This window comes from Botryllus schlosseri, chromosome 12, assembly GCF_051294905.1.
Source record: "Botryllus schlosseri isolate E-star chromosome 12, Bs_hap1, whole genome shotgun sequence".
Lineage (NCBI taxonomy): Eukaryota > Metazoa > Chordata > Ascidiacea > Stolidobranchia > Styelidae > Botryllus > Botryllus schlosseri.
The window spans coordinates 9,948,485-9,968,401 of NC_137247.1; the positions used below are offsets into that span (position 1 = coordinate 9,948,485).

The following is a 19,917-nucleotide window of genomic DNA, read 5'->3' on the forward strand; positions in this document are numbered from 1 at the left end:
GCGGTAGCACGTTTATCTGGACAAGGCATTTATACCTAGACTCAGCAGACTCGTAAAGATAATAATTTATTACGATTAAAACCTAAAAGTCACTCTCTAGCACCACATAATTGCAAAAAAAAAACGGTTGCATATTTACATTTTGGCTTCATTTCAATTTTCGAAAGTTCACCGGTCCGCAAAACATTTTTTGAAGTTTTACCTGTCCGCGAGGTGAAAAAGGTTGAGAACCACTGATCTAGTCTGCTGATCACACCAGCATCAAACAGGTATACACTTGACTCTGAACAGTCTGGCTCTAAAAAATGTTTAGTTGGTATATTTATTTAATTATTTCTTCCAAATAGCTTCAAAGCATCTTTCAGTTACAAAAGCCACCACTGTCAAAAGTTGTGCAAAAGTCGATTTCGACACGCAGTGCGCTGCAGGATATAATACCTAGTTCAAAACCTATTGTGGAAAATAACCGCAGCTATCAGTATAACTATCAGTTTAATAATATTTTCATCATTTCAAAACACCACAAAACTGCGATACAATGAAATTATGGGTATAGGCCAGGGGTCACCAACATGCGGCCCGCGACTTGATTTTAAGATTTCGGAAGAAATCTAATAAAACCACTTTGAAATACTGAAATTGACTACAGTTTCAATTTCAACATATTGTTGTTGTTTCAAAATAAGCTATTCTCCTGTCCCCAACATCACTATTCGTTACTAGCTAAAACGGCTTTGGCGATAGTACGCCTATTCCATAGAAGGAGAATCAGCTGATATGAATGGCCAGCATGGCCTGGCCATATTGCTTTGACGTGCAATGGCCAAAACACTGACATGGACAACTAGATAATTCTCGTTGTCTAATTTCACTAAATCGGAGCGAAATGCCAGTAATCTAATACTATTCTAATTTGGAAATGCAAAAAATTTTCTAGTTGTGCAAGTCTGTAAGCACTGCCAAGACCGAGATGCTTAGAAGACGGCTTAGGACAGTGGATCTCAAACTGGGTGCGTGGCAGCATCTGAAGGGGGCCCGCAGCCGCTACGGAATTTCAAAAGTGGCCCGTGACCCATTTTGAGTTGGCGACCCCTGGTATAGGCCTAGGTTTCGAAGCGACTTAGAGTAGCTAGCGTAACGGAAGAGTTGTAACGGGGAATTCGCAGTCCAAATTCATTTTACATAAATTAAAATAAACCACTGCATTCACGACAACAGGGTCGGTGGATATATCGCAATGAGCTCAACGACCAGGACAAGGTTTAGAACCACTGCTGTAGAGTGATCCATTCAGAGATTAGGAAGTATGGATGATCCTATAGTCTCCGAAGTATTGTTTTCTGTGGTAGGCTAATCAGCATATTTTGGAATCCGTGAACGAGAGTCCGAATTTGTGGGTTTTGCGCAGTGACTGGGTATATATTATTGCTGTCACCGCTCGTGCACTTATAGGCTATCGTATAGCCGTCGCGCCCGTCCCTTGGTACCAAATTCTGTTCACATTTAACTGGCGATTGAAAAATGCCTATACATGGTTAAATCAACGATAGCGTTTGCAACGTTGTGTAATAGGGACATAACATAATGGTGCAAAGTCCTCAGTCGCCTGGATACAATACCATATATACGTATCATTTCATAATACATGGAAAATTGAAGCCACCTATGGTTACTAATGGCTTGGTAGTGAAGGGTGCGATGCAAAAGTATCAACAAACCTTTTCAATTTTTATGATAGCTGGTATTATGATCTGAGTGAATGCCGGTAATTTTGTACGAATATGGTGAATCTAATATTGACATTCATTATTGCAGAAGCAATCGGTTTGGTATGGGAGAATTCACCGTCCAACATAGTTATCAATTCATATTTTTACTTGTAGCCGTTCATTGGTCCACCGAATGGACACTGCATGTTCTCTGACTTCCTGTTGATAAGTAAGACAAAACTAAAACGTTTTAAATGGTTAATTCGAGTCTACAAATATTTAATCATGGGTGCCAAAATTGCCAAAAATAACACCTGAAAAATGCTAAAAATATGCTATTTTGGGACTTCGGCATATGTCTTAAAATCTACGTCCTTTGTACATTGAAGATGTTTTGATGCTTTTTGGCCAAAATGATTAACAAATATACTTGTATTTGAGAGCTATACCAAATTAAATCCTCAGAATATTTCTTCATCGTATCGTGAAGGATGATATTGGTTAGTGTTGTTACCCCCAAAGAGCTTGGTGCAGAACTAAATTTCATTTGAACAAATCCCTACCACATTCTCAGTTGATTTGATAGTCACACAAAGCAATAAAACAAAACCCAATACTATTAACTTCCCATATTGTCAATGGCAGAGGAGAATTGGGGATCTGTACATCGGTCTCGGACCAAATGCTATATGGGCCAGTAGGCCTTAGATGGTTGTTATAACAACCTGAATTTAGTACCGAAAATAGCACAGGCCAGGTGGTCTAATAGTGAAGTCCAAACCCGAAACCGGACTGCAACCACTTACCCATTGTTTTTGTCAAAGTCCATGAGATAGGTGGCGTCGGAGCGAGGAAGTTTTTGAAAGGGGGCGCTGGAGAAAAAAAAGGCAAGAACCCCTTGTCTAAGACATCATAGTGTCTGATCTATCATTGCACCATTAGGCCTAACTTTCCCATAATTATATACTCAGAATTAGGAATTAAAATTTATTTTGAAGTAAACTTACTTCAATTTTGTTTCTATAATCTGATGCGCTCAGCAGAGTTGACTTGATTATCATGGTACAATTCTGCTTTGTAATTGTACTCAACCAAATGTACACCAACATGCTCGTGATATTTCTCAGATGAGAGAGAATTCATGATTTTCAGGAGGCCTGATTCTAACTGGTGTCTAAGAACAACATAAAGTACGTACGGAATTGGCAGACATATCCCCGTTTTACGCAACAAGGTATATCGTTCCATCGCCCTATGGGCTGCCGGCGGCATTAGTAATAAGACAATCTTCATCCCCATCACTGTTACTTGGCTCCCAACTGTCCCTGGAATTTTATCTGTTTCAATGCAATTTACCTATAACCACATGCTACACTATAAACTACCATATAGGTTATATTAAACCGAACCGTGGGCCCACTGTGTCATACGAAGCACCGAAGCAGGGTCACGAGGTGCATCGTGGAACTAGGCCTATATGCTATTTAGAGCCTAAATTAATTCCCTAACCAAAAAAGAGAAATAATGTCTGGCCAGATTTATTCACCTCATATAAATTTCGCAGCGCTACACACGACCTTATGTCAATGGTATTTTTGATTTTAATATAAGTCCCATCGGAAGTTGTGTCGAAAATGGACAGGAGGTACGAGAAATTTGATTAAAAGCTCTAGGGATACGAGCGCAAAAAAGATTAAGATATATTATTGCGATAAATTTCGGTCGCATTTTCTCCGCTGGCGACATACGTATAGAGTAGGGGTCGCCAACTCAAAACGGGTGACGGACCACTTTTAAAAATTCGTAGATGCCGCGGTCCACATGACTTCAATATCGAGATATAAATAGGCAACGCAGTTTAACAGCCACGTTTTGATAACTCTACGTCAAGAGCTTCTGGAGGTACAGAACTTCAATTTACAATTGAATAGTATATTCATATTGAAATGAACCCGAATATATTCGGCTGACACTCGTCAGGGGTAATAGTCAGAGAATTGGAAAGAACGTTGTATATCAACAATCGTATCACAAAATATGACATCACCAGCATGGAATTTCAAATGGGAGAGCGTTTAATGTACTATTATTAGGTGGTACACGAACTCCTTCTGTTGACAGAGTTTTGGTTAGTGTATTTTGATAAAAGACGACTCCAAGGCCCACAAGTGGAAGTGTGAACGGCCCCTTCCGACAACGCAATATCTGTGGTCTCGATAATTATTCGCCCAAATCGGATTATCCAACAGATGTTTGCCGAAGGCAGAATTTATGGCCTTTGATCGCTCAGCATCAAGCTTGAACGGACGAGGTAAGGGTGATGACGTGTTTGGGTAACCGTTATCAGGTAGGATTTTGCGTCATTGCGACGCTGCGTACTCTAGCATGGGCGACTGGCATTATAGTTATCCCGAAATAAATAATATTTTATTGAACAAATACGAATACAACAAAAAAAATCATGACCATCACTTTCATATTATTTTGAACTATGAGCTGCGTCCGATAAATGACCCGGAGATACCATCGGAAAGTAAAGCATATTATGTGGCCAGCCTTTTTCTATTCACGGTCTTAATGAGCTGACTGGAGGCAAAATGAACACGCTGAACTGCCTGTGTCAGGGGTGGTCAATTCTAATTCAACCGCGCGTAGCGTGAAGAAAATTTCAAGAATAATTCAAACCTCTCATGGATTAGAGAGTCAATTCGTAAATTCACTTTGCATATTGACGGCAGCCAACACATCATCATCATCATTGGTTTATTAGCAATTTTATCAGTTCAATACACCACAAAAAATGCGATACAATGAATAGACAGGAAGATGTCGAAGCGACTTGGATTTGTCAATGGAATCGTACACCCACCTTGGCCTAGGCGTAAGAGGAGGCATGCACACTGAATGAAAGTAAAGAATACAGTATAGAAAAAGAAAGCGACAAGAAATAGGGCGGCATGTCATGGGAAGCGAGATCGATAGGTCAGTCGTGGTCCGGTAATCTTGAGGATGGACTGTATTTATTTAGTAGTAATTGCTTGTATTTCGACTTGAATGTGGACATGCTCGTCGACTGTCGGATGGCCGGCGGGATACTGTTCCACACATCAGGTCCGGCATATTTGATGGAGCAATGATCTTTTCGGTCGACCATATGATATTTGGACGACGTGGACGCGCGTGTGTTGTACTTGTGCGCTTTTGATTCAGAGGTAAAGAAGTCATTGAAATATTCGGGGCAACGACCGCAGTGAAACTGATACATAAACTTGGCGATTTCTAGTTTCCGCATATCTTCTATGTTTAGGACGCCGAATCTCTTCAGCAGCGACTTATTGGATGGGCAGCCAGGCCCCTTTGGGGCCCTAGCTATGATTCGGAGCACTTTATGCTGTAGTTTCTGCAGTGGCTTGAGTGCAGTTTTACTGGCAGCCCCCCAACAGAGGATGCCATAATGTAACTTCGATTGGATTAAGGATTTAAAGAGTATCAGGAGAACCCATGCTGGCATGAAGCGCCCAAGGCTGTAGAACAGGCCGCACTTCGGTGATAATTTAGTTTCTAGGGACTGAATATGACTCTTCCAGGACATGTTCGAGTCCCGTAAAACTCCGAGATATTTGGCATTATCTGTGTTGGAAACGGGCTGACCAGCGATATTAACGGTTAGGTTATTTTTTGAATTGACTGTCAGCAATTGCGATTTCGAGGCGTTTATGCAAAGGTTGTTCTGGGCCGTCCACTCATGGACTTTGGGCATTTGGTCACCAGTCAGGGCATCCAGCTCTGCCGTCGAAGATGCGGAAGAGAGGAGGTGAGTATCATCAGCGAACAGTGTGGTGTTCAATGAGGAGGTTTCAAAAATGTCGTTGACATATAAGGTGAAAAGGACCGGTCCAAGTACTGAGCCCTGGGGCACACCACAGGTCACCGGGTGAGGAGAGGACAAGGTGTCTGAGATCGCAACCATTTGTTGGCGTCCAGTGAGGTAACTTTTCATGAGCTCAAGTTGTGGGCCCCGAAGTCCGTAACGCGCCAATCTCGAGATGAGAATTTTATGATCTACGCATCCTAATCGAAATAAGTGCCTACTGCTGCAGATAGCCCCCTCTGGACCAAGACATCTATATTGGGGCACGGTACCTGATGGAAAACTATCTGATCGTATGACTTGGTATTTCGGGGGTATCGAAGTAGTTTTTCAAGCCTCTCGGTGGTGGAAGCGGTGGGTCATTGCACTGGGTCATGCCCATTGATATCAGCGAGTGAAATATTACCATCGCCGAAGCTGTGTCAGCCAGTGAGGAATAGGGACATTGGGCACAGGATAGAAGACAGAAGATCATATCTTGTCCATTTGCAAAGAAGCGACATCAGTTCATAACTGACTGCGCGGCTGCTAAATGTATAGGTCCTGCCCTTGGATTCAGAGCCCCGCAGTACAGATGCGACCCGAAGAGGAAAACACATCATTTAGTCAAGAAATACGAATTTGTACTCGTTCGAGCAACCTAGCGACAATCTTTACAGGAGGTCACGAAATAACACCATGCCTCAACGAATTAATGGGGATCGAGCCGAAACTTCATTGATAAATCATTACTATGTGTATAGGCTAGCATGAGTATGCTAAATTTTCGGAGACATCAATTTCATCAGCTCCAGCAGGAAATCTGATCACGTGTATGGTAGCGGACAGAGGGAAGTACTGATAATATTGATCAAATTCATACAACTCCAACTCGACTTGAGCTCGTACTTGACTCAGTGGGGAGTTGAAAATGACCCGAACTGACTCGAGTCGAAACCATAAAAGTGAGAGCATCTTGGTTACAATCCTGTTCATAGGTACCGTTCTACTCTATAATCATGCTGAACGTTTGTGGCTCTCGAAAGAAAAAAAATATTGTAGTTTTTTTCGCCCATTTTCGATCGAATCTCGGGATACAATTGAGAAAAAAGAGGTCGAATTTCATCTATACGGTCATACGACCAATGACAAAACTTACGAACAAAAACAAGGTATTAAATTGATATACCAGCATTAGCGAGAACCAGTAAGGTTAAGAAATCAAAACAACTTCAGCATGATGAGCGCAGTGTTACTTTCTTCGAGATACTTTTCACACTAATACACACAAACATATGTGGGAAGCGAGTGGCGCAGTTGCTTAAACACTGCTGTCACGACACCAATAGTTGGTGGTTCGAGTCACGGCTCTGCCATGTTTCTATGTGTCGGAGGTTTATCTGGGCTCCTCATCGCCGATCTCGCTGTATATACAGCGCCTTGAAAAGCCCAGAAGAAGAGAGAGCCGAACTCTGGAAAGATGGCAGCTAATGAACAGAAAGACGAAGCAAGACCGCAATAGACATTGCGTTAATGCAATTCATGTGCTGGGCGCAAATAACCATATGTGCGATAAGCGCCAATGTTGTGAATAAAACAAACAAAACAAACAAACACAAACATATGTCATAGGGGTCGCCCCCGTCGCAGACCTGGATCTACTTAAATACACTTCGAAATGCGAAATACTGGAAAACATCAAATCCATATGCCTAGATTTCATGTTTGAACGATATGGGGGCAGTGTGGCAATCTACACAGACGGCTCCAAAAATTCCAATGGCGCTGGTTACGGGGTATATATTCCGGTACATGATATCGCAATCTCTCGTACCTGGTCACCGATATGATCAGCCTTTACAATGGAATTGAAGGCGATTCGGCATGCATTATTTTGGATACTCGACCACGGCACGCGAAACCACACTTACGTCATCTTCTCAGATTGCCTATCCGCATTAACGACGGTTTCTAGACCTCTGAACCGACCATCAAATAACGTGATTGTATCCATATTGGAAATATTTAAACATATACATGATACCGGTATCGCTGTTGAATTTTCTTGGGTTCCAGGACACGCAGGAATTTCAGGTAACGAAAAAGCAGACGAACTAGCCCGAGTAGGCTCGTCAACGCAAGATCAATCGAACCAAACTCCAATCATTACCGTGCCCAGTTACCCAGGAGATCTGGCAATGCGAATACTCTGCCGATGAACGGGGATCCCACTACAAGCAATTTCACAGCACACTCACCACAGGACCCGAGAAAAACGGCAGTCGCCATATCGAACGCCTGATATTTCGACTACGTTCAGGACACTGTGGAGTAGCATCCCATTTATTCAGAATCGGCTGCTCGGACTCTCCGATGTGCGAAGAATGCGATGTCATCGAAACAGTCGAACACTTTTTGATATCGTGCATTAAATACGACTTTCATCGATCATTTTTAATAACCTATTGCAATCAGTTACATGTACCGTTCACCATACGCAACCTACTCTCGTCATCGCAATTGTCCACTGCCGTCGCTGAGTTCGTGATAAGTTGTAATAAGTTCATTTAGTTACTGCTTGATTTGAATTTCCTGACGACCGTGGCGCACAAGGCCATAAATGGCGAAAAGCACCACTCATGTTTGTGATAATAATAATAATATTAAACATTTTAACATCACCACTTCGACAAAAAATTGGTACGATTACAGCCCAGCACCAGTGACAGAAAACGAACAAGTAAAAATTCTGTGGGATGTACCAGTTATAACTGATCGCGAAATCAGGAGCAACCGCCCGGATATAATCGTCAAACTAAAAAAGAAAAGAGAATGCTTATTCATTGAACTGGCTGTCCCAGCTGATCACAACCTACTGCAAAAAGAATCAGAAAAACACTCCAAATACGCAGACCTCAAAATTGAATGTGAGAAAATGTGGCGATGCAAAATAAACATTGTACCGATAGTCATTGGTGCTACAGGGGTCGTGAGCAAAAAACTCATGAGGCATATCCCACAAATTCCGGGTAACGTTCGATTCGACATGATCCAGAAGATCACATTATTGGGCACTGTGCACATTCTTCGGAAGGCCTTGAATGCACCACTGGACTAAAATTACACTTGTGAATCACAGCATAATTTCTGTAATTTCGATTCTTCATCTTCAATCATCTCTACCTCTGCTCTGTAACCCTTGCCAATTCTTCATCTGCTGCAATTCTGTAATCTGACCTCTCCGTGTATTGCATAGGAATAACAATTTGAATGTATTACTGAAATTTTAAAAATTTACTCCAATCTCGCCATTTTCCTTTGGGGGCAGGTTGCTCCCCGGATTATGTGTGTATCTACTAGTTTTACTGTGAATAAAGAATATAATAATAATAATGTTCATGAGTTTTCGGATGATATAAAAATGAAATTTGGCTTGGATAAATGCTCAAAACTTACCATACGACGTGGAAGAGCCACCAGCACTGGCGACATGAACTTCAAAATGGGTGAAACCATAACAGAATTGAATGCTGAAGATCACTATAAATATCTAGGGATCTGTGAAAGCGACAACATTAAACATGCTGCAATGAAATCAAGTCTAAAAAAAGAATACATCAGCAGGCTCAAGTCAATTCTCAAAACTGAACTCAATTCCAAAAACAAAATCAATGCCATAAACAGTCTTGCAGTGCCTGTCTTGAGATATAGCTTTGGTGTGGTGAACTGGCGCAAAGATGAAATTAAAAAATTTGACACAAAGACGAGAAAATTGATGACAATGCACCACATGCATCACCCAAAATCTGACACACAAAGACTGTACATCCCCAGAAAAAAAGGTGGTCGAGGACTACAAGAAATTGAACAAACTTTCAAAACAGAAATCATCGGCTTGTCACAGTACATCAACAACAGCGATAACATTTACTGCAAACTCATTGCACAGGAAGACAAACAGCGCAAAACAAAATCTCTGAGCTATCGTCACGACAAGTACGTCAAAGAAGTCAACATAGAAACAGCTAACCTGTACACTGCAGAAAACACTGTTGCTAAACCCACAACAATAGCAAAAGCAGCACGAGTCCGATACAAAAATGCAACGCTGAAAATGAGAGAAACGATATGGGAGTCGATGCCTCTTCATGGACAGCACAAGAAGTTAACTTCACAGCCCCATGTAGACGAGCTTTCATGGACCTGGCTATCCAGCTCTGGCCTGAAACCGGCAAGCGAAGGATTCATTTTCGCAGCACAAGACCAATCGCTTCCTACAAAATACTATCGCAAAAGAATTCTGAAGCAAAACACGGACAGCAAATGCAGAATGTGCCACAACCAAAATGAAACTGTAGCACATCTCATGTCCGGCTGTGGTGCACTTGCAGCTACCGAATACACATGGAGACACAATAGGATTGGTCACTACATTCATCTTGAATTATGCAAACATTTTAACATCACCACTTCGACAAAAAATTGGTACGATTACAGCCCAGCACCAGTGACAGAAAACGAACAAGTAAAAATTCTGTGGGATGTACCAGTTATAACTGACCGCGAAATCAGGAGCAACCGCCCGGATATAATCGTCAAACTAAAAAAGAAAAGAGAATGCTTATTCATTGAACTGGCTGTCCCAGCTGATCACAACCTACTGCAAAAAGAATCAGAAAAATACTCCAAATACGCAGACCTCAAAATGGAATGTGAGAAAATGTGGCGATGCAAAATAAACATTGTACCGATAGTCATTGGTGCTACAGGGGTCGTGAGCAAAAAACTCATGAGACATATCCAACAAATTCCGGGTAACGTTCGATTCGACATGATCCAAAAGATCACATTATTGGGCACTGTGCACATTCTTCGGAAGGCCTTGAATGCACCACTGGACTAAAATTACACTTGTGAATCACAGCATAATTTCTGTAATTTCGATTCTTCATCTTCAATCATCTCTACCTCTGCTCTGTAACCCTTGCCAATTCTTCATCTGCTGCAATTCTGTAATCTGACTTCTCCGTGTATTGCATAGGAATAACAATTTGAATGTATTACTGAAATTTTAAAAATTTACTCCAATCTCGCCATTTTCCTTTGGGGGCAGGTTGCTCCCCGGATTATGTGTGTATCTACCAGTTTTACTGTGAATAAAGAATAATAATAATAATAATAATGCACCTTGAATGCACCACTGGACTAAAATTACACATGTGAATCACAGCATAATTTCTGTAATTTCGATTCTTCACCTTCAATCATCTCTACCTCTGCTCTGTAACCCTTGCCAATTCTTCATCTGCTGCAATTCTGTAATCTGACTTCTCCGTGTATTGCATATAGGAATAACAATTTGAATGTATTACTGAAATTTTAAAAATTTACTCCAATCTCGCCATTTTCCTTTGGGGGCAGGTTGCTCCCCGGATTATGAGTGTATCTACCAGTTTTACTGTGAATAAAGAATATAATAATAATAATCTGACCTCTCCGTGTATTGCATAGGAATAACAATTTGAATGTATTACTGAAATTTTAAAAATTTACTCCAATCTCGCCATTTTCCTTTGGGGGCAGGTTGCTCCCCGGATTATGTGTGTATCTACCAGTTTTACTGTGAATAAAGAATATAATAATAAAGCAGTCCAAATATGCATACCTCAAAATGGAATGTGAGAAAATGTGGCGATGCAAAATAAACATTGTACCGATAGTCATTGGCGCTACAGGGGTCGTAAGCAAAAAACTCATGAGACATATCCGACAGATTCCGGGTAATGTTCGATTCGACATGATCCAAAAGATCACGTTATTGGGCACTGTGCATATTCTTCGGAAGGCCTTGAATGCACCACTGGACTAAAATTATACTATTGAATCACAGCATCATTTCTGTAATTTCGATTCTTCATTTTCAATCATCTCTACCTCTGCTCTGTAACCCTTGCCAATTCTTCATCTACTGCAATTCTGTAATCTGACTTAGACTCCATGTATTGCATAGGAATAACCATTTGACTGCATTACTGAAATTTTAAAAAATTTACTCCAATCTCGCCATTTTCTTTTGGGGGCAGGTTGCTCTCCGGATTATGTGTGTATTTACCAGTTTTACTGTGAATAAAGAATATAATAATAATAGGGGTCGCCAACTGAAAACGGGTCGCAGTCCACTTAAAAAAATTGTAGAGGCGGCGGGCCGCACGACTTCAATATCGAGATAAAAATAGGCAACATAGACCAACAGCAACGTTTTGATAACTCTTCGTCAGTACAACGCTGTGCTCTCCAGCATGACCGTCGAGCATAGTTGCCACAAAAAAATAATATTTTATTCAATGAATACAAATACGACAAAAATATCATGATCACTTTCATTTTATTTTGAACTATGAACTGCGCAGGATACCTGCTTATGAAGCACACGTCAGAGTGCTGCTTGGAAGCTTCTAAGCCCTTGGAGCCCTGATGTACGTGAAAATGCATTTTCTGAGCTCTCATTGGGATTACTTTCCAGTCGACTGTGATGATCACAGCGAAGAACAAGGAGAGACATTTCACCAAAACAAGGATACTGTGATTTAAACAGGTTTGCAGATTACCGTTGGTGCTTGAAGATAGGGTTACCATATTTTGGAGATGTGAAAAGAGGTTAGAGGACACTTTAAAAAAAATCCGACTCACAATTATGGAGTAAAATCCGGACAAAATTGTAAATTTTCCTCGACTTTGTGGTTGGTTGAGTACAAAAGTCAAAAAAGAGGATAAATCCTCTTAATAGAGGACGTATGGTAACCCCAGTCCTATGCTTAACGATCTAGACTCGGCCTGAGATCAACAATCCAGTCCAAGAGGACGTATGGTAACCGTATTAAAGAGAGATCTGCACATAACTCCAAACACGGAAGAGAATCTTTAAAGCTACATTTATTCCAGCATAAATCATTTGTATCTTATATTGTCATTGCATTTATGGTCGGAATATCAGGATCAGTTTCTTATCTCATCATGTTACGCACAACGATCTCGTTGTTAAGCTATTTTGAACACTTCGTTGTCATTTCACACTTCACACATTGATGTTGGCAAGGATTTCGCATTTAAAACGCATTTGTGATGTTAATGTCTTCACGTACCTATAGTGTAATATATTAACTTCCACCCTCTTCTGTTAGTTTTGGCGCGATTGAACAAAATTATGATTTATTGGTTAGTTGTAAGTGCCTTTATTTCAACTGTGTTATTATATTTTAGTAGTATTTGAAACGGCTTTCATTGCAGAACCTAGATTTCAAATGAAAATACCATCTAGCAAAAATTGACAACATCATGACCGATCAAGCTACCACAGAATTTAGCTTCTTTCTGTACAATAATGTCCAATAGCTAGCATAATTGAATATGTCATGAAGAAAAAACTTGACCTGTTTGAAAATATTTCTTGCATTTTTGAGTTCTGCGCAAAAAAAATTGATCCAGAAACAGTTGAAACATCTTTGACCTTTGAAAATTAATAAACGCAGCAGCACAGTGTTATTGATTAATCAAGCACTAAAATCACTGCAGTAGAAAAATCACAGATATCGCACTCCTGTTTTTCTCAAGGTGTACGTTGCTTTTTCCGGGTGCATAGTGCAGTGATTTTCTTCGAAGGTTGAAGGGCGAACTCAAGAACAATATTCACTCGCAACAATATCACTTTTCCACTAAATCAACACGTTACGTCATCGCGATGTGAATGTGTTTGTAGTATAGTAGTAGTAGTAGTAGTGTTCGTAGTACGTAGTAAAATATACCGACTCTGCAGCCCTGGTTCACTCACTGGTGTCCAACATTGTTTGGACGATCCGATAAAGTACCTGGACGCGACTTGCACAGTACAGCTTCGTTTACAGTAAAAATCATGCAGATAAAACAGAATCTAACTTACCAGTTTGTCCATTGCATTAATGTGTTGTCCACCCAACGCCATTCACCCTGTGACCTGAAATCACCCCCGCCGATCCATGTAGATACGCCATTAAACATCACATTTGTACCATCATACAAGCAGATGAAAACAAGTATTGTAGTTATAAGTTGGGTACCAGCATACAATCACATAATCCATGTGAAACGATCGTATTACGGCTGTGGTACTGCTAGCTAGACTGTGTCATGCAGCAAACGGCTCTATTGATTCAGGAAATAGGGTGCTATATTCTGAAAAGTCTCAATGCTGTGTTCTCCTAATTCTACTATCCAGTGGTTCTCAACCTTTTTGGCCCGCGGACTATTCTCAAGCTCGCCAATAGATCCGCGGACTCAAGCTATATATTAACGAAAATTAGGTTTTTTGATTTCTAACCAAGAGAGTTTAATACGGTATCAACGAAAAAATCAAGCACTGTTTTTCACTCAACACGCACTCAATTAGAGCCGTGTCCTTGAACTTGTTTGACAAGTTTATCGAATTCCGGAATTATGGTTGTTAATGTAGGCCTACTACATCTGATGTCATCTACCGATTGAAGTCTTTTGGGATACTTCTTTTGATCATCGTCAGGGTTGAAAAGTCAGATTTACACAGGTATGTGGTTGGAAATGGCAAAAGAGCTGTTGCAGCTTGCTAGCAAAGATCTGAAAGACTATGCTCCATCGACTGCACATTTGCCCAAAATTGAGTCAAAGAAGCCTTTTTTAAGTTGTCTTTCCATATCTGTCGGCTTTGCAATGCAAACAACTGTTCATGTTCATTGTTCAGTAATGTAGTTCATATTTCGAGTTCTACTGAATAGACAACTATAGATTGTTTCTGTGATGAGCACATGTCCCTACGATTTATCAATATCCAAATAACGTCTACAAGTGGACCATAAGTCGCAATAAATACAACAACACTCAGCATATATCGCGCCGAAAACGCGTGCAAACGTGTGTATGAAGAGCTGTCATAGGGGTTTATACCTGACATTTTCGGTGTGTGAATACTCAGCGTCAAATTCCGAATCCAAGCGTACCAAATTCAAGTCAATCCGACCAAAATTGTATATTTATAACCAGGATAGAATTGATTATGACAATTTTACCAATGGGCTACCTCGGGCATAAATGTAGGGCATTTTGAAAAATTCCAGTTGGCGATAATAAGGGTTTATATAGGCATACCTGACATATTTGGTATCAAGCCAGGAAGATGCTACAGATGTGCAAAGCACACCCGTCTTGCCTGTGACACTTGCAACCAACTGGATTGCCCAAGACACAGAACATTTCAAGAGAACGAATATTGCTTGGAATGCTGAACAATTTGTTGTAGAGCTTTATGTTTCGTTGTTCTTGCGTTTGAAATATACGTGGCGAAACATCGCTTATTGAGGTATCTCTGATATTGCTTTCCAAACTACATTCATTGTAGTATAATTTATTAACTTGAAGGCATTTCGTATGACCCTCATCAAGAGTTAACGGCACAATAAGAAGCATACAGAAATAGGTTCTAACGAAAACCAAATTGGCAAAATATGACGTAACAATGTATTATTAAAAAGGAACGCTAGCTGGCCAAAGTCAGCTGTACCGGTAGTCTAATAAAGGGACAAGAGAAAACAAAATTATACAATACACGGAAGACGTTACACAGACAATTAGCGGTATATATTTATGGCATACTTAACGATTGTAGACAAACTCTTTCTCCTTCTTATTGTATATCTCTTGATAAGGGGAACGCGAAAAGTCTTCGAGGTAATAAATTCTACTACAATGAATATAGTTCTGAAAGCACTATTCAAGCTCAGTACCGCTAGTCACATATTTGGGTATCTTTGCATTTTATATGACAGCTATTAAGGTGACTAACAGTTCAAGAGTTGTATTTTGCGAATCACCCATCAAGGTTGAAGCCCAAGTCTCAAATCTGAATTTGACGAACCCGGACCAGTACGGGGCTCATGCACTTTCGGACCAAAATGCTATTTTCTCTGCAAGGCTGTGATGACTTTGGTCCGAAAGGGAACGAGCCCCGTAGGTCCGTCAATTACATATTCTGAAATCATATCGGAAATTGAAGAAAAAACTGTAAATTTCGATATTTTTTATGGATTTTCGACATGCTCAAGCTAAAACTATGTCCGTTGACCTCCAAATTAAGATCTATGATAGTTTGGTAAGGTTTTATCAATATAAAATCATCTAATATAACACATTCAAAATGAGACTTCCGCTTTTCCATTGAAAAACATGAGGAAATACCAGGTTGACAATTTGTCAACGTGTGTGTCGATTAATTTACCGAAAATCCATGTGATCGCGGACTCATCCATGTCCTTCCACGGACTCATTTGAGTCCGCGGACTCGGGGTTGAGAAACACTGAATGGCAAGCTTCGAGACGCGGGGTCACAGAAATTGATTTCGAATAGACATTCCATCTCATTGAAATTTATTTGTCTGGGCATGCTGGCATGCGTGTAAAGAGCTACGTACCGATAATAGTGCAATTCCCCAACCTTGTCATGCCAGTAATAGCAACATTTGATGAATAGTCAGTCTTTGGGCATTGCGGGCACCCCATTTGCTCGATGGTGATATTCGCTGCACATCAGTATTACGGCAGCAAAGTTGACGGTATCGTGATTGCCGGCGAAGTACCTGTATTCATATCCGTTGTGCACGTAGATACCCATGAGATCTGAAAAGGGATTATTTTTAGCCTTCTTTTTGTATTGCTGTATCAGCTACTGATCGGTGTGTCGAAATGGATTCTTCATATTCTTTACGGGTTATATTGATTCCCGAATTGCTCGCAGGTTACCGATACTGTGGGCAATTACTAGCGAAGTCGTCATTGGATTTTTTATGGAATCAAGTACGTTTTGCTCTAATATGCAGATCGAAACGATTGTCGAGCCTCACGTGTGATAGCGCAATTCATCATTAACAGAACGGGAGTTGTAATAGCTGGTAATAATCGAATTCTATTGTCACACTGATACCGAGAATCTAAATGTTATTAACGTCCGAACACCAGAACCGCATCCAAATTGCCAAGGAATGTGAAATTCGGCATCTTTACGAACATTGCCAGCGCAGTGAGCCTCATATGGGTTTTTCTGGCATACTGTTGGCTACAGTCCGAGAATCCCAGCGCAGTTATATAATGCGTCAGGATACCGAAAAACGTCAGCATAATGCACGTAATGTTACTTCCTTCCTAAAATTGTCGCAAAAACGTATACACTAATCATCTCAACGATGACTTATATATTTTTATCAAAAAATTATCACAAGATGACGTGAATATGTGGGATTATGTCACCTGTGAGAAGTATTTCCTGCAACAAGGTCTATGTCAAAAACAGCTATATTATCTTCGAGTTATCATTGCCATCAGCCCCTTAGCAAACGACAAGGAAATGTTTGACGCACGGGAAAACTACAGCTCTCGCACACATTGCTACATTGTTGTACACACTGCAACGTCGTGTGAAATATTAATGGTCACACAGCAGGTCCACTGTTCTTTGCTACATGACAGCAATATTTCACTCACCGTCTCTCTCAGCATAGTTTAACGGCTAGATAATGCTAGTTGTGTAATATTAGACTAATTAGACTGAAATACCCGTAATCCTATATTATTCTATTTTTTCAAATGTTTGTTTGCTCAAATTCTAATTCTTAGGGATGGTCTGAGCGTGAGGTTCACGTTCGCGTTCTGAGTGTGAACCTCAGAAATTTAGAGGTTCGCGTTCCCAAACGAATCTTTGGTAGGTTCTGCACAGTGAACCTTTTTCATATGTTACAAGTTTTCACGTCATAACAGTGATGGGATAAAGTCACTACCTTTGAGTCACGAGTCCTTTCGAGTCATTGGCGTCATTGCACATTTTGACCCGAGTCAAGTCAAGTCAATCGATTTTCAAAGTTGACTCGAGTCAAGTCATGTCATTCGATTTTTTGAAGTGACCCGAGTCAAGTCGAGTCGAGTCAAGTCAAGTCAAGTCACGAGTCAAGTCACAATTCAAGTCAAGTGGCCTTTTCGGAGTATGAGGCATGATTACGTCATTGCATTTTGCGAGCTGTCTGAAATACAGATTGAGTGGTCATTGATTCCGAACCGATGAACGAATATAGAGTTAAATGTAGGGATGGTGTGAACGTGAGGTTCACGTTCGCGTTCTGTGTGTGAACCTCAAAGATCAAGAGGTTCACGTTCACAAACGAACCTTGGTAGGTTCTGCACTGTGAACCTTTTCATATATTATAATTTTCACTTCATTGTAACATCTTTGGCTGAAATATATTGCATTTCAACTGCGGGCCACTGTATATGCATGGCGCTGGCAGCATATAAAATCAACGCTATACGAGAATGTACCTTGGCAATCTCAAAAATTTTACTTGCTTTGTTACGAAAGTTTGCTCGAAAATTTAGTGACTCTCTGCTGTGAGCTTGACCCGCAATCACACAGCATCAAGAGTGGAATACGCTACATGCAGCCCATGCAGGTAGTCAGCGAATAATGCGTATTCAACCAATCAATCAAATTGATATCGTTGTCTGGTATAAAAAATCTAGCAGGCGTACAGGGTCACTCTTGATTTCATGTGTTTATTGTATCATAAAAACCAAATCCATGCGATTATAGGGTGTTGGCTAATGCTGTATAACTTGTTAAATGTTTAATATCGGTAGCAATTATAGAAGCCAGTTTTACACTCTGCTCAATATCAACGTATCAATACTCAGACGCCGAATACACTGTCCGGTCTGGCCTAGACCGTTAAGGTGTATCTTACATTCCCTTGCAAGTCCTCGTCGAAATTGTTGGCAAAGCGACGGAAGATGGTGATTTTATGGGATTATTACAGCATTTGATGGCCCAAGTTGAGACATTTGGTTACGTTTAAAACGTCAATATGTACTTCAGCATTGTGGCATTACGTGGCCCAAGTCGTCGCTAGGTATCGTGCACATAAATATAGGCTATCACTTCACTGAAATGTAGGGTTGGAATTAGCAATATGACGTCATGTGGTTTGGTCATGTGGTGACGTGAGGTCATGAGGTTTACTTTCGCGTTCACACAGAACCTTTCAAAAAGGTTCGCATTCACACGAACCTGAACCTTTTAGAGGTTCACACCATCCCTACTTGAATGTACATGCAAGAAGGCGCTGCGTAAGTAATTGCACAGCCTCAGTTTATAGTTACCACTCAAAATAGAGAATAGAGAATAGAGAAACGAATTGATAAGATATGCAATACATTACCCATTTATAAATTGATATGATACAATTCGAGCCTGCGCCAATGGTTTAGGACTATATAAAGTATATTCGAATTTAATTTCCTTGAAACAAGAGGTCTGGTTAAGGTAAGAGCAGAGAACAGAAATGAACATTTTGCCACTCAATTACTTTACTATACTTACTAGTTTACGACAACGTTAGCTGTAAGCTTCGATCACTTCGTTTGCGGTCAATTTATTTGTGAGAGAACAATGGAGGCTCAGTAAAACGTACGATCAATGAATTTTTGGTCGCTCTCACGGGTTAAATCAGCGTTTCGCGAACAATCCGAACATATGCAAGATACAGTTATTTTTATCGATACTGATTACATGATGACTTGAAATTGTCTCGTGAATTTTGTTCCGAGTCACGAGTCAATCCACATTTCTGAAGCGTCGAGTCAAGTCAAGTCAATTTTGCAAAGTGACTCGAGTCAAGTCAAGTCATTCGAAAAAGGTGACTCGAGTCTGACTCAGGTCAAGACCTGACTCGAGTCATCCCAACACTGCGTCATAACATCTTTGGTTGAAATTATTTGCATTTAAACTTCGGGACATTATATGCATGGCCCTAGCAGTATGATTAGGCAAATCTACATGTAGCGTGTTTCACTCTTGATGTTGTGTCACAGCGGGTCAAGTTCGTAACAGAGAGTCACTAAATATTCACCAACGGAAAGCTGGGGATTTCGATGAATCTTTTGTAACAATGCAAGTAAAATTTTTGAGATTGGCAAGGTGCATGCTCGTTTAGTCAGTGTTGATTATTTATGCTGCTAGTGCCATGCATATAGTGGGCGGAAGTTTAAATGCAATTAATTTCAACCAAAGATGTTATGACGTGAAAAATTCTAACATATGAAAAAGGTTCACAGTGCAGAACCTACCAAGGTTCGTTTGGGAACGCGAACCTCTAAATTTCTGAGGTTCACACTCAGAACGCGAACGTCAACCTCACGTTCTGACCATCCCTAAGAGTTAGAATTTGAGCAAACAAACATTTGAAAAAATAGAATAAAATTGGATTACGGGTATTTCAGTCTAATTAGTCTAATTACACAACTAACATTATCTAG

The 19,917-nt window shown here is 40.4% G+C and overlaps 2 protein-coding genes across 2 annotated transcripts in view; one reads left to right on the forward strand and one right to left on the reverse strand.

The window, feature by feature from the left end:
* The window catches only part of LOC145452182 (uncharacterized), a 377,577-nt gene that overhangs the window by 345,990 nt on the left and 11,670 nt on the right, over nucleotides 1-19,917 (forward strand). The window lies entirely within an intron of this gene.
* Nucleotides 1-19,917, reverse strand: part of LOC145452180 (tyrosine-protein kinase transmembrane receptor ROR2-like) — a 262,709-nt gene that overhangs the window by 130,745 nt on the left and 112,047 nt on the right. The window lies entirely within an intron of this gene.